The 15,977-nt window shown below is 36.2% G+C and overlaps 1 pseudogene; it reads right to left on the bottom strand.

Annotated features, from left to right (window-relative positions):
* Positions 1–2,072: 2,072 nt before the first annotated feature.
* Positions 2,073–7,659, bottom strand: LOC133800636 (probable leucine-rich repeat receptor-like serine/threonine-protein kinase At3g14840; annotated as a pseudogene).
* Between the last annotated feature and the right edge of the window lie 8,318 nt (positions 7,660–15,977).

Below are 15,977 nucleotides of genomic sequence, written 5' to 3'. Positions count from 1 at the left end.
GCTACTGTAGGACATGTCATTGACAAGTACAAACAGAAAGGATTGCTAAGTAACCCGGATCTCTAGGGGTCAATGCACAAGATGATTGGGAATAAGGACTCTTATCCTCGTTTCTCCCCAAGTATACAAATTCACATTCTGAGTCCATGGGCCGCCCTAAAGGGACTTAGGGCCCAGATCAGGCCCAGTAGACAAAGACGGGACGAACTCTGGCGGCTCAAATCTCAGTAAAGCCCAAAGGGCATCCCGGAATAGAAGGCTGGACCATCGCGTTGGCATGTAGCATATTCCCAGACCCTTCCTACGGTGCTTCCTAGGATGCAATGAAGAGGTCGTGGTTCCCAAGTCCGAGATTACACCGGGATGGCGGTGGAAGAACCCGGGTCCTGGTAAATGAAGAGGGATGTTGGTAAACGAACCGAGACCCTGGTAAATGAAGAGGGATGTTGGTAAACAGACCTGGACCAGGTGACCAGGTTGGGCGTGATGAGGTGTCCCCGATACTGACATCACCCCAAGAAATGTGGAGTTGTGTCCCCATAGATAACATGCAGAATAGGTTACATCGGGAATGTACGTCGTCAGTTCAGAGTCGTACTGCCACTACTCTGACAGTTCTTGTCCCCCGAATCTCCCTCGAAGCCCACGCGACCCAAATTGAAGTAGCATTCTGTCGTTAATCTTATAGTGTGGTTACGCTTGGGCTGGCCCAATGGGCCTTGGTTAATGCATTTTATATATTAAAATGCACTTTGTATTAAGCCTCTATCAAAGAGCAAATAATGTTTATACCCTTAGTGGGCCCGGATTAATCCGGCCCAAGCCCAATGCACTCACTTGCCTATAAATATGAACAGTGGTGTGCTGGGAGGAGGGATCGAATTCTTCTATGAGAAGCATACACTCTGCTCAAATTCAGAGAGTTCATTACTTAAGCTCCTAAAAAACTATAATACAATTGACTCGTGGACTAAGGCTCTTTAATGCCCCAACCACATAAAATTCCTTGTGTGATAACCTTCATTCATTACTTTCTAAGCTCTCTTATCTTTCATAATTCTAGTTTCCAAAAAACTCGGTAAACACAGATAGAGTGATTGAAATCATGATATATGAATCTTACTTAATTTTTGTTTGAATAAGTATACATGCATTTGCAGTGATAGAAAAAAGATATTCATTTAATCTACATTGGGGGCAAAGGAGTATGATCTGCTGTCTTTCTTTCTTTTCATTATAAATAGGTGTCTTTCTTTCTTTTCATTATGAATTTATGATTAGTTCCTGCAGACATAGTGACTTCTACCACTATTTGCAACCTTTTGGATCATTACATCAAGGGTTATTTGTCAAAATGATATATTTTTTAAAATTATTTTGTACGCTAACCTAATTTTAATAATTTTTTACAAAATAACCTCTAATTTAGAGAATTAGTCAAAAATTTAGACAAATTAAGTACAAGTACCATTGAAGACAAGTACCATAAAATGAATATGTCAAGGAATATGGCCCAACAGCTATTGTAGGAGCATTGTTAAGCCCATTTCACCCATTTCTTTGATACTAAATATATTCTGTTGTATTTTGGTTAGGAAGAATGCTGGGTAAGTTTTTCAAGTTTTCTTTTTTTATATATTGAGAAAATATTATAGGTCTGTATATTCTTTTTAATTATTGATGTCCCATTCTCTTTTTATTAAGTTTTGATGTGGTATTTTTTTGGCATTTTTTATTTACAACAAAATAAAAAATTTACTATGATAATATCACATATATCATTTACAAAATTATATACAATAATATATACCATTTACTATAAATAGCAGCGGTAAACTTGTTTCTCCTTTTGGAATTGTAGTTTAGGATTGTAAAAATTTGATCTCTTGTTGCTACTCTGTCATTTTTTAACAAGATATTCCTGATGACTTCAGTTGTATTCTTTTGGCTGATTAGCCATTTAATGTGATCACTTTCTTTCAAAAAAAAATTATATTCTATGCATTTTGATAGTAACATCAAAAATTAATTTTTGAAAACAAAAAATGATAAAAACTCGTTGCAAAGCTATATTTCACCAAAACAATTGTCAAATTGGATATGGAACCATTTAAATGCATCAAATTGCATGAGTTTTATCAAAATTTCAACAAAAATGTTGAATTGTGTAATCATATATGCATTAAAATAATTTACAGTTGAACCACTATTTTGATTTTATTTTTTATCGAGGTTCAACCACTAATATAGTGGCAGAGCATCTACTACCACTTTGTGTCGAAGGATCATAACTACTACTGCTGGCTTGAAAAGTAAAAATATATTGTTTGGGTTGAGGTTGATCAAATATTTGGTTACTTAACATAGAAGCTACTTGAGCCATGGAAGGTCTATCTGTGGCAAAGTCTTGAACGCACAGAAGCCCAATGTATATGCATTTCAATGCCTCTGATTCATTATATGACTCGCCTAATGCTTCATCCACCAACTCTATTCCTCTGCCTTCACTCCATAGCTGCCATGACTGTTTCATTACATTAATATCAGCCTCAATTTTCCACCACAACACACAAACATAATAACACAATTTGAGAGATTTCTTTAGTGAACTACTCACATATGCAATAAGGCCTTGGTATTGATCCTCATCCTTGAAGCTAGTATTCTTTTTCCCGCTTATTATCTCTAGTAGTAACACGCCATAGCTAAACACATCAGATTTTTCCGAAAAGATTCCTCTCAATGCATACTCTGGAGACATATACCCGCTGCAATTGATTAAACACACCTCTAAATTAGACGTCAGATGCTATAACAACAATGTACCATCAAATCATCGAATTAAAAGAATGATGCTCACATTATTCCTACCACCCTATGAGTATTTGCTAGATCTAAAGTGCCTTAAAAAATCCTTGCTAATCCAAAATCAGAAATTTTTGGAGTCATCTTCTCATCCAATAGAATATTACTGGCCTTCAAATCTCAATGTATCACCCTTAAACTGGAATCGCGATGGAGATACACAAGACCTCTCGCAATGCCATCAATAATGTTGAACCGTATGGCCCAATCAAGCTCTACCCTTCTTCTATCATCTATATAAGAAACCAAATCACACCACTAAAAGTTAATTAGTGACATTGTTCAACAAATATACTTCTAACAAATTAAGGATATAAGTGTGCTTAAAGATGAGAAACTAACCGAAAATAAAAGTATCCAACCTCTTGTTGAGAATGAACTCGTATATTAATAACTTCTCTTCATTTTCAATGCAGCAACCAACGAGCTTAACAAGATTTCTATGTTGAAGTTTGGAGATCAATATCATTTCATTCCTAAATTCTTCATCACCTTGTGATGAGCTGCTAGACAGTCTTTTCACTGCAACTTCCTTCCCATGTAGTTGTCCCTGTAAATTTCCAAACATAGCTAACTAATTAGCTCATTCACTCACCCATTCACCTGCATTTCTCCATTATTATTGTAGTGTATTAGATTCTATGTAAACTATTGAAAACCAAATGACCTTATAAACAGGACCAAATCCTCCTTGGCCAAGTTTGTTTGTAATACTAAACTTGTTTGTGGTCATTAGTATGCTATTCAACTCAAAAAAATGAAGCTCAGGTTGATCGTCTCCTCTCTTCAAGTTAGTACTTGTCCAAATCAAATCATTATTTGTTGCGGTTCCTGATGTCAAGTCAATAATACACATAACATTCAACAATAAATACGACCAAAAAATACAAAGTTTTAGACACCTTGTAAACCGATCCAAATCCACCTTCTCCTATTTTGTTTGTAGCATCAAAGTTGTTAGTGGCAGCTTTAATTTGCCTAAAGGTAAAGAAACCAGTTCGTATATCTAATCCTCTGAGAACTGTACAAACAATAACAATTTATGAAGATTACATTGAAAATTTAAAAAAGATATAGCAACTACTGAGCCAGTACAGTTAGAATGAGAAAGAAGAAAACAAGAATCTAGAATAGGTAGATACTTGTGTTCTTAGTGATTTTATCACACCATTCCTTTGATCCTATGCATACAATTTTAACTGAACTATATGTAAAAATCAATTTTTAACTCTTCAAAAAAAGATGAAATTGTATTCTTTACCTTCATCCTTTGATTCCTTGCTTCCAAAATAGGCTTTCCACCAAAGAATGCATAAATAGGCTATGCAAAGAAGGCAAAGAAATGAAGCAAGTCCGATAATGATGAACTTTTTTGTTTTGTTAGTTCTCGGAGGTTCGAAATCTACAACAGGAAATCAATGGGATATAAGTTTACTTTTTACTATGTACATATTAATTTCATCATAATAAATTATTTATTACCAGAATTTATTGAGATAGCTGATATTAAAGAGCCATACGATCCACGCTTTGGAATATTCCTTGTCCCTTTCCCTGTCCATTGGAGGTGGATCTCGAGTGTCTTATGACTCACAACAACTCCCTTAAATACTTTGATAATTTCCTTATCGACTCCTTTAGCTTCCTTTTCAATGTTGAAATCTTTCAACTCTAGTTTTCCCTATATATAATAACTTAACTCAATCATACATAGTACATACATTCACAAGCTACATTAGTATGATTATGTCAAGACTACCTGAACATAAACATCAAATATTCGCCTTCCAAGACTATAATAAGATTTGTTGTCTCAGAATACTGTCTCTGCAAAATGAAGTTTCACAGTGTAATTTCCATTTCCTAAGCAACGAGCGTAGTAAGTTAGCGAAAGAGGTGAGATGCGCGCAGTTGTGTAAAGCTCGGAATTGTTCATTCGTAATACTGATGCATTTTTTGCTATGTAGTCCTCGGCTTTACTATTAGAATCCCATGAATTTCCAGTGTTGCTAAATCCCCAATTGGTTGAGCTTTGAAAAAAATTTGAAGGATGTACGAATCCTTGATCCTCTTCATATTTGATGTTTCCAATGGTGGTTTGTTTTCCACCACAATTTATATGCAACAAATAATGCTCTAAGTACACCAAACCAAACAATGTTGATTAAAAACTATGCAAAAGTAATATTGGTTTATAGTCTCCATACAAATGAATAGTTTTTTTTTTTTTACCTTTTGAGCATGGAGACGAGCACTGGCTGAGCATTCTACATATTAATCATATTCAAGGAAAGCATTAGTGAAGTAAAATCTTTATGAAACTATTGTTCTTCTTGTTTTAATTGTTTTATAAAGCTTACGAGTTGTTTTCATGTCAAGATGTGCTTCGAAACTGATTTCTGATAAAAATAAAAGACACAAGTATATTCAGTTTGACATGTTTATGATGCTATGAATATGGAAATAAAAGAAAGAAAGAAAGAAAGGAAGTCTTACAAAGAAGAATCTTTACAAGTTGATAGTTTAGATATCTCTGAAAAGTAATTGTAAGATAAATCTATTTGGCTGCACACAGTAAGAAATTAACACCATCATTAGCTTAATACTATTAAACCATTATATTAATCCTAATTTTGCAAAACAACCTCCTTTTCTTCTCTATAAGCTTATGATTAAAAAGTTAAAAATAAATATGAAGGAACATTATTGTAAAACAATAATATTGGTAACTTACAAGGTAGCACCTCTGGATATGATCCACTTTGGAATAGGCCCACTGAGTAAGTTACTTGTTAAATATCTATTCAATGTAAACACAATATATAGACAAGAGAAGTTAGGAAGCAATTATTATAAAGAAAAGAGTAAAAAAAAAGGGACTAATTTTTGCATTACTTACAGTGTTTTCAATCGAATTAAATGTTCCAAATTTTGAACACCCCCTGTAAGTTTATTGAAGCTAAGATCTCTGCAAAATAAGAAGCTTAGCCTTAGATATCAGTAATGTCATGGTATATATATGCAACAAATTAAATTTGCTAACAATAATAACCACAGAGGTTTCATGCCATCTGCAATTGGAAAAGTGAATAGAAGAATTACAAGACTTTTAGAGTTTCAAAATTACGAAAGTATTCAGGGATATTTCCTCTTAAATTACAGCTCCTCATCACCCTGAAATTTCCAACATGGTCCAATAAGTTCCAATTTTTCAAATATTGGGTGGGTGGTCCTCAATCAGAAAAGTTTATGTATAGCTTACACTTTTTTTATGTTTGTCATGTTTCTCAAGTCCGAAATATTTGAGCTCTCTCCATTTAAGTCAGTAATCCTTCTGTAAAGAAAGTGTCTCATCACAAATTAAGTTAGTGAACATACCAAGATAGATTTTAAGCAGACACAGAAATGTAGATAATAAATGAAAGAGAACATACAATTCTATCAACTTATCCAAGCTGGAAATACTAGAAGGAATTGGCCCTTTGAAACCACTTGCTTCCATTTGTCTGTTGAGAGTAATATATATGTAATATCAATGCAAATAGCTCATGAGTTGTGAAAACTATAGATACCAATAGATCTTACAAGTACTGAAGTTGTTTCCAACCGCTAAACTCAGGCATACTTCCTGTAAAGTTGTTACTACTGATCCTACTGCAATGAGAAAATATGAGTCATCAAGATATCTTGGTTCATTTCAGCTATGAAGTTATAGTACACATTGCCACTTACAGCGTGGTTAACTTTGTGAGGTTAGTAAGAGCCAGAGGGAACTCTCCAGTGAGATTGTTTGCATTAAGATTCCTGTAGAGCCACACCATTTCAATTATGACAATTAATTAATGACATTTTACTTTATGATGTACCTAATCAAATGGTTACTTTGAAAAGATTAGAGTAGAGATACTCACAAATGAGTCAAGTTCACCAATTTCCCAAGCTCAGAGGGAACAGTTCCAGAAAACAAGTTGCTCTCCAAGGCCCTGAACTTAAGAGAGTGTTATTATAAACAAATGAAAGGAGTTTTGAAAGAGAAATTAAGGGTTAAGAGAAAGAACAGGGATATGGCATTCATTATGAGCAGGGATGAAGCAATTGCATACGATTTCATTGATGTACTTTTCTGTGCGTGGTTTATCAATAGTCGATTGGTTACTACAAGGGTCATCGAAGTTGCAGTCTGTCTTGTTCATTTGTGCAGCTATTTCTCTAATGGCTTCCACTGCATAATAATAATAATAATTATAAACCAAAGAAGAAGATTAACCCTTTAGTGATCAAAAGAAGAACAAGAACAAGACCAACACAAGGCAGTTAATAAGTAGGTAGCTAGCAATTATTATAGCTTTTCGATCACTAAAGGGTTAATATTAAAACAAAAGCAAGAAAAGTGAGAGAGCTTTTTCACCTTCAGCCGTTGGAAGAGTAACGCCAGCTTGGGCTTTCCATTGGATTAATGGTGACAAGAAGAAGACGAAGAAGAAGAACAGAATAAACATTGTGATTGTGATGAAGCTTTTAAAGAAATAGCTAAGCAACTGAACAAGTATGACGACGGGCAGTTCGATGACCCTTGAAATCTACCAGCATACTCTTCTAATATCCCACTCACAGAATATTACACAAATGAAGTCTTCTGCAATTGCTCCATCCCTGCTAATAATGAATGCCAGATCCAAAGCTTGTAAACTCCTCCTAGCTCAAGGCTACATATATATACTATAATCACCATGACTCAAGGCTACATATAGCTCAAGTAACGCCAGCTTGGGCTTTCCATTGGATTAATGGTGACAAGAAGAAGAAGAAGAACAGGATAAACAGTGACAGAAAGAAATGATGTAAAATGAGCCCAATACATTTATTGGGGCCCTAATACTCAACATTCCATTGAAAGCCCAATGTACAATATTAGCTTAATGATGTAAAAACAGTCCAATACGCCGTATGAGATATTTACCAATAACACTTCTTAAAAAATGTCATTTTTCAATGTAATCTAAAGTATAAAATGTCATTTTTGATAATTATTTTGTTAGATTAAAAATATTAATCTATATGCATAACAATCATGATGTAGAATAAACAGATTGTTATATAGAAATGAATAGAATCGAATACATGCACCTCCAGCTATTGATTTGGTAAACCTCAATCTAAAAACTTTTGATCTACAAAAAAAAAATACGAGTACACGAGCTTCTAAGCTTTCACTAACTCTTTTAGATGGAGTTATTGAAAGTCAGAATGAGCAGTGAGTTTGGAGAGCGGTACCATATATTTATAGGGTGAGAAATTCCTTCATATTCTCTGCTACAGTTAGCAATTGGGAAGTTCACTCTAACTAATTAGGAAACTAAAAATTGGATAACAAATAAATGTCGATCATTTAATATTTGAATATTTTGTGATATTAAATCAATTAATTATAAAAATATTCCATCATATTTTACATGTGCTATGGTTTTTAAGAATAGGAAAATGTACCAAATTTACTAATTTTTTACAAAATTTGCCACAAAATTCAATGCAGACAAAATTGCCTTTGTCATTTTCATGTCTCCTCTATTGCCCCTGTCCCAAGTTCTTTTGACTAGATTGTGTAACATCCAGTTTGAAATTATTTATTTATATTTTTCATTTGATCCCAACTATTTAAGCATGGCTTCTCCGAGACAATATAGATTGCTCATCAACATTTTAATCTTTCTCTTTACAAGATTCTCCAAAACTTGTGGGTTCTTAAGAGTTGTTATCACCATATAATATATTCTCAAATAACTCAATTTCTCTTTATTAAATTATCACATTAGGCTCCAAATCTAATAGTCTATAGGTCTTGCTATTACATTATAAAAGTGTTGTTAAAGATATAGTAAGTATGACATTTTAAATTGTTATTACAATATATAATGTTGTATAAAAAAATTAGAGTTGCAACTTATTTATGTGCTTGAAAAAAAAAATAACCAATAAGTCATTTTAAGTGATCTTTTGCATAAGTAATCCCATATATATTATATACTTATAGTAACGTACTCATATTTTTCTAATTGAAAATATTATTTAAATTTCATTTTGTTTGGATATTCAGAAAAATATATAATATTTTTTATTAAAGAAACCAAAAAAAATTGAAATTATTATTGAGAAATATTTGTTATAAATATTATATATATAGATATTCATAATTATGAAGATTCCTCTTAGTCAAATTTTATAATAATAGAGAATCACCAAACTACCCAAAGTTAAATATCAACAATAATTTTTTTATTGTATTTGTGGTACTTACTTGATTTTCCTAAATCATATTTATACAATTCCCATTCAAATAATACACAAGAGTCCAACTCTCTCTTTACATCTCTTTGTTATTCTGGCTATTTATTTTCTTTATACATTATATTTATGTAATCTTAATAGTTTTATAACAGAATGTACCATTTGTGCTTCATTATTTTTTAAATAGTATTATTTTGCTTCGAAACAAGTTTTATTGTGCCAACTCTAATTTTTTCTTTTTTGGAGTATGCCAACTAATTTTAAATTATAAATGTTTTATATTATAATATAATAAGGATATATAGTTGGCTTTTAAAATTAGATTTTTAAATATGATCTTTTTTGACTATATGATATATATGATTTTGAACTCTTATAAATTTTAAATACATATATAGACTTAATTTTAAATTATTTACACGTAATTTGTGTTCAATATTTAAAGTCTTTTTAATATAATTATTGAAAATAAAATGCCTCCTGTTTTATCCATAGGGAAATTTCATTATTTATGTCTAATATTATCAAAAACTCCCAACACTAATAATATTTTCAATTTAATGCTAAACTTTCCTCTCATACCCAAAATACCCTTCCCATTATATCAAAAAATCACAAAACCTTCTCTTCCACTCTCCTCCCTCTCTCTCTCTCTCTAATTATGACGAAATCATCCATAAAACCTACAGTTTTGTATAATTTTCTTGTCAAAATCATTGTTAGCCATCTCCATTGTTTCTGTGAAGTCGTTAACATCAAAGGCAACATCTATTTTGAGAGTTTTTGGAGGAGAAAAACCATGGGTAATAAGATTTTACATTTTATGTGTTGGGTATTATTTGTTTACATTTTTTTGGCTATTTTGAACAGATCTGAGCCTATATTGGTGTATTTTTCGGGATTTTTTGAGAGTTTCTGCGATCTGTGTTTTTCTGCAATTTTTTTGCTCGATAACGGTTCGATGGTATGTAGAAAAAGGTCTTGTAAGAGCTCGATGTGAGCTCAATTATAGCTCGATAGGTTTGGGTTTTAGTGCTTGATGGAAACTCGATAAGGGTTCGATTGGACCCTACAATATTTGAGCTCGATAGGTTTAGGTTTTCTCGATATGTGCTCGATATGAGCTCGATAGGAGCTCGATAGGGTTCGATGGAGGGTTTGGTTAGGTTTTATGGTCGGTTTTGAGAAATGGTAGCTCGATGCTAACTCGATAAGAGCTCGATGCGGTTCGATAGAGGGTTTGGTTAGGTTTTTTGTTCGGTTTTGAGAAATGGTAGCTCGATGCTAACTCGATAAGAGCTCGATGCGAACTCGATAATGATCGATGTTAGCTCGATAAAACTCGATAATGTTCTTTTTTAATGTATTTCTGAAAAAATGACAGTTTTCCTGACAATGTTAATGTTTTTTTTTTCCAACACAGGCTCTATTGTCTACGTTTTTGTATCCTACAATGGTGTTTGGGAATTACAAGGGAATAAGTGGATTTTCAAGGACCCTCAATGCATGGTGATACCGATGGAGGATATTGTAACGTACTTGCAACTTCTTGACATATTGCACAAGGAACTTAAAGTTGACAAACAGATGTATGAGTTGAAATTGGAGGTTCCTTACACTTGCGGCGACCAACCGTTTACACCCGTTCATGTTGAAAGTGATCTTGGTGTCCGTGCATTCTTAGGAGTAACATCTAAAGAAAGGTTGGCCTTGTGTGTCACTCCTGTTAAAAAGATTGTCATTGCAGACCCATATTCCACTCCCGGACCTGAGGGAGCAGCCAGTACTTTAGGATTTCCTATTGGTGACCTGAGGGACAACCAGTATGAGCACAACCCCTATGTGAATGATGATCTGGTAGCTGAACACAATGAGGACTTAGGAGACAATTCAGTGGATGATGATCTATTAGCTGAACATTTGCAAGTAGAAGAAGCACAAGAACAACCAATACGTCATATTGCACGGACGAACCCACCAAGTCAAGGACGTCGAACACCTGGCACCAGCTCTAGTCGTCCTGGTGGAACAGAATATAACTATACAGGGAACATTTCAATATGTTCAACAGAAGATCACAGAAAATGGAGTGCTCCCATGTTTACAAAAGAAAATATCATAGCTTGTAGTCGTTCTGAATCACCCTCATCCGGTGCAGTGTTGGGGGAATTACATCTTGGGAAGACATTTGAGAACAAGATGGAATTGAAAACCAAAGCAGCTCTCTTTGCAATGAAGATTAATTTTGAGTTTATGGTTAAGAAGTCTGGTACTGATGTGTTGTATATCACCTGCAAGGATCCTGATTGTGGTTGGAGAATAAGAGGGAAAAAAGTAGCGCGATCGGAGATGTTTGAGATCACTGTTTATAATAGTGTACATACTTGCTCACTAGAATTGCGACAAAAAGACCACCGTCAAGCAGCACCTTCTGTCATTGGGCACCTTATCAAGAACAAATATGCTACTGATGGCACTAGCTATCCACCAAACAACATAAAGGAGGATATGAAGAATAATTTTGGGATAGATATGAGTTATATAAAGGCTTGGAGATGCAGAGAGAAGGCACTAGGTTATGTCAGGGGGACACCTGAAGAATCGTACTCCAAGTTACCTTCTTACTTGTACATGTTGCAGCAAAAGAATCCAGGTACAATTACTGATTTTGTCACAGATGACGGTCGCTTTCTTTACTGTTTCTTCTCGCTCGGAGTTTGTAGAAGGGGATTTACATCATGTCGTCCTGTTATATGTGTGGACGGCACTTTCTTGAAGTCAAGGTACGGTGGCCACATGTCGTGTGCTGTCGCATTGGATGCGAATAACCACATTTATCCAATTTCATTCGCGATTGTTGACAGTGAGAATCATGCTTCTTGGAAGTATTTCATGATGAAATTGAAGGAAGCCATTGGAGTTGTTGATAATCTATCTTTTGTATCAGACAAGCATGCTAGCATTATTCATGCTCTTGAGTTGGTCTTCCCTGATGCCTACCACGGCGCATGCTACCATCACATAAGTATGAATGTAATCGCTAAGTTCAAGACCGATCACTGTCACAAGGAGATGTGGAATGCGGCATATGCATTTCGGAAGTCAAAATTTCACAGGTTCTTCAACAATATAAAGCAAATGGATCCTGCCATAGCTCAATATCTCGAGGGTATTGGCTTCGATAAGTGGACTCGTGCGTACTTTCCTGGGAATCGATACAATGTAATGACAAGCAACTACGCTGAAAGTTTCAACAACAAAACCAGAGACGCAAGAACCTTCCCAGTCACAACTTTTGTGGAACTCATTCGTTTCACAATTCAGTCATGGTTTGTCGCGCGTCGTGAGGAGGTAGAGAAGTGCACATCCAAATTAGCAACAATATATGAGAAAGATGTCTCAGGCATTGTGGATGATGCAAGGTACTTGAAAGTCCATCCTCTTGGACAGTTTGAATTTCATGTGGTAGACCCAGAAGGCGATGGTGAGGTGAATTTGATGACCAAATCATGCTCTTGTGGTCAGTTTCAAATAATGGGTTACCCTTGTGTTCATGGTGTGGCTGCGGCCATGTTGCGCAGTGTCAACATTTACTCACTGTGTTCACCATATTACACTACTGAGATGTGGAGAGAGTCTTACAAAGAAACAATTTACCCAACTGGCAACGAGGATGATTGGGAAGTTCCCGAGAACATAGAGAAAATGCAAGTTGGGGTTCCCGTTGAAAAACAACCAGTTGGTCGACCGAAGAAGAATAAGGTGGGAAGAAGGAAGACAAACCGCACTCCATCGAATGGAGAAATCATTCACAAAGAGCGCAAGTGTAGCATGTGTGGTGGTCTTGGCCACAACAGGGCTACATGCAAAGCTAGGCTTTAAACTCTTTTTTCCCATTTGAACTTTTTGTATTAATAAACTCTTTTTATTTGATTTTCTTAAAAGTTATGTTAATGGTTCGATATGAAAATGATATTGCTTGATATTAGCTCGATAACAGCCCATGAAAGTTATAAAAAAATGATAACAGTTCAAAACTGTACATGTAAAGACCCCGTATACAAGATTATCATGAAGGTAACAAATTTCTCATATATTGAATAACAATTCGATATAGCTTGATATTAGCTCGATAACAGCCCATGAAAGTTATAAAAAAATGTGAACAACAAATTGTACATGTAAAGACCCTGTATATATACAATCATCAAGGTAACAAATTTTGATACCACAAGTCTGTGGTCCACTTGTTCCTGAACAACTCCATATTTTCATCGCAGATAGTTTCCAATGGAAGACCGACCATTAGATGCTCAATATACTTGACAGCATACATACCGCAATCCCCACTGTAAAAAAAAAAGTAAATATTAAGTGCACATTACTATAAAATTTAGTTAGAAACAAAATTATTATGGAGATGATGTTTGTTACCTTCTCTTTGACTGAGGGAGCTCATGTTTCTGTTTGCGACGCCATGTGAACTGATGCGGCCTCTTTCCTGCTGATGGAATCTTCAACATCAAGCTATCAGTAAACAGTTTACTCTGCATTAACAGAGAAGGAAGCATAAAGCACCATGGACTCATAATATCCTCAAGCTTTGCATCACTAATCACCGAGTTGTCCGAATCGTAAACAGTCAGAGTCCAACTAGAAATGGAAGCCTCAATGGCAAACCAATGTTGTTGTCCATAGTTCTGGCACCAATATACATCCTCAACTCTTCCCCAAGATGCCAGAAACTGCTGCTCGATGCCGGTCAACATGGACATAATGTCAGCATTCCAAGAATACTTTGTTTTGTCGACTGTTTTATTGTACTGATCATATCGGGCAAGTATCACTTGTGAGAAATAACTGTTCATCACAACTGCATTCTGTCGATATATATTGGGAAAATACTTGCGACGCCTACGAAGCATGTGTTCTGCGGCATCAATATGCTGCAAAAAGAGTACGATAAAAAAATTAGCAAAGACCATCATAAATTGCTGCTGTCGAGCTCATATCGAACTCCTATCGAGCTCCATCGAGCTCACATCGAGCTCACATCGAGCCAGTCTGAAACAGTAAAGAACAACCCTAATCCATATCGAACTCCTATCGAACTACTATCGAGCTCACGTCGAGCCAGTCTGAAACAGTAAAGAACAACCCTATTTTAACATCCCTATCGAACTCATATCGAGCTCCATCGAGCTCACATCGAGCCAGTCTGAAACAGTAAAGAACAACCTTAATCCATATCGAACTCCTATCGAACTACTATCGAGCTCACGTCGAGCCAGTTTGAAACAGTAAAGAACAACCCTATTTTAACATCCCTACCGAAATCATATCGAGCTCCATCGAGCTCACATCGAGCCAGTCTGAAACAGTAAAGAACAACCCTAATCCATATTGAACTACTATCGAGCCCACGTCGAGCCAGTCTAAAACAGTAAAGAACAACCCTATTTTAACATCCCTATCGAACTCATATCGAGCTCCATCGAGCTCACATCGATCCTGTAAACTCCTATCAAACTCATATCGAGCTATCATCGAGCTCATATCGAGTCAGTAAAAACAAAACATGTAAAATTGAAAACAGTCCATAATTAGGTATAAATGGCTTACCCCATCATTGAGCCACGACTGAGGTGTCTTCAACGTCAAAAACCACACTGGACCGCGACTCCCAGTCTTTACATCCCGCGGGGTCTTGTTGGGCATGTCTCCAAGTAGCCACTTGCACATTGTCCTATACTGTTTGGGATCTGGCTTCTTGAGAGGGTCCAGCACATGTGTAGCCTCTTGTGTAGCTTCCTCTGCTGGTGCAGCTGCATCAGTGCGAGGTCTTTTCCTCGTGGGATCGATATAGTCCTCAAACCAATCTGGCTTGCGTCTTTGGCGTCTAGCCCTCTGAAACTGAACCCCAGCAACATCCTCAGGGTTGACAATAACGACTCCCAGAGTCTCAGCATCACATGTCACAATGATGGTAGGAGGCGTCGTTGGATCATCAACATAGTCTAGCAGAATATCCAATGACTCTGAGTCTAAATCTTAATTGGAGCCTCTCGATTTCTCCTTAATAATTGTCAGGATCTGACTGACTACGTCCAAGATCACTGACTGGTTCTTCAAGAGGGTCTCCTGTTGACCCTCGACTCTGTCTCTGTCCAACCGCTCAATCAAGTCGGCGAGCTCAGGGGCTGAGGCTGGTGTTGGGGTTGGTGTTGGGGCTGGCGCTGAGGCTGGGGCTGATGTTGGGGCAAAGGTTGAGGCTGGGGCTGAGGCTGGGGCAATAGGAGGGCTGGGACCTGCAACCTCCTCCCCCGGGGCAGCATCAACAAATATCTTGGCTGCCTGAGAAACTATCTCTGCGATTTTTTCAAAAGTCGCATCCTCCTCCTCATCAGTCTCCAAGGGATCCTGGCCAAGCCCAGGATAAAGGGGAAGATCTCCCTCAATCAAAGACAAGTAATAGTCTTTTTATGCTGGCCGAGGCTTCAACATCGGAAGAACAATTAACTGCAAACAACATAAAACATTTGGTTAACTCAAATAATGATAAAGATAAGCATATAGATTAAAAAAAAAAACATAACTTACATTCTTCTTCAATAATATCAGTGCGATGACGGACTTGGTGAAATCCTGGTTCCTCCGATGCGACCAACTAAGCATCCTTGGGAACATGTTTCCCGAGCTCACAACAAGCTCCACCGCAAGCTGTTGGATAGTCTCATATGCCCAGTACTGTAAGGCTGGGGCATAACCATACATACTGTACTTGGACTCTTGCTGCACCTTGGCATCCTTCTTGGCATCATAGTTGG

The sequence above is a fragment of the Humulus lupulus genome, chromosome 9, assembly GCF_963169125.1.
Source record: "Humulus lupulus chromosome 9, drHumLupu1.1, whole genome shotgun sequence".
In the NCBI taxonomy this organism is placed as follows: domain Eukaryota; kingdom Viridiplantae; phylum Streptophyta; class Magnoliopsida; order Rosales; family Cannabaceae; genus Humulus; species Humulus lupulus.
The sequence above is the reverse complement of the archived record's forward strand: the minus strand, read 5'-3'. Positions and strand labels throughout refer to the sequence as shown.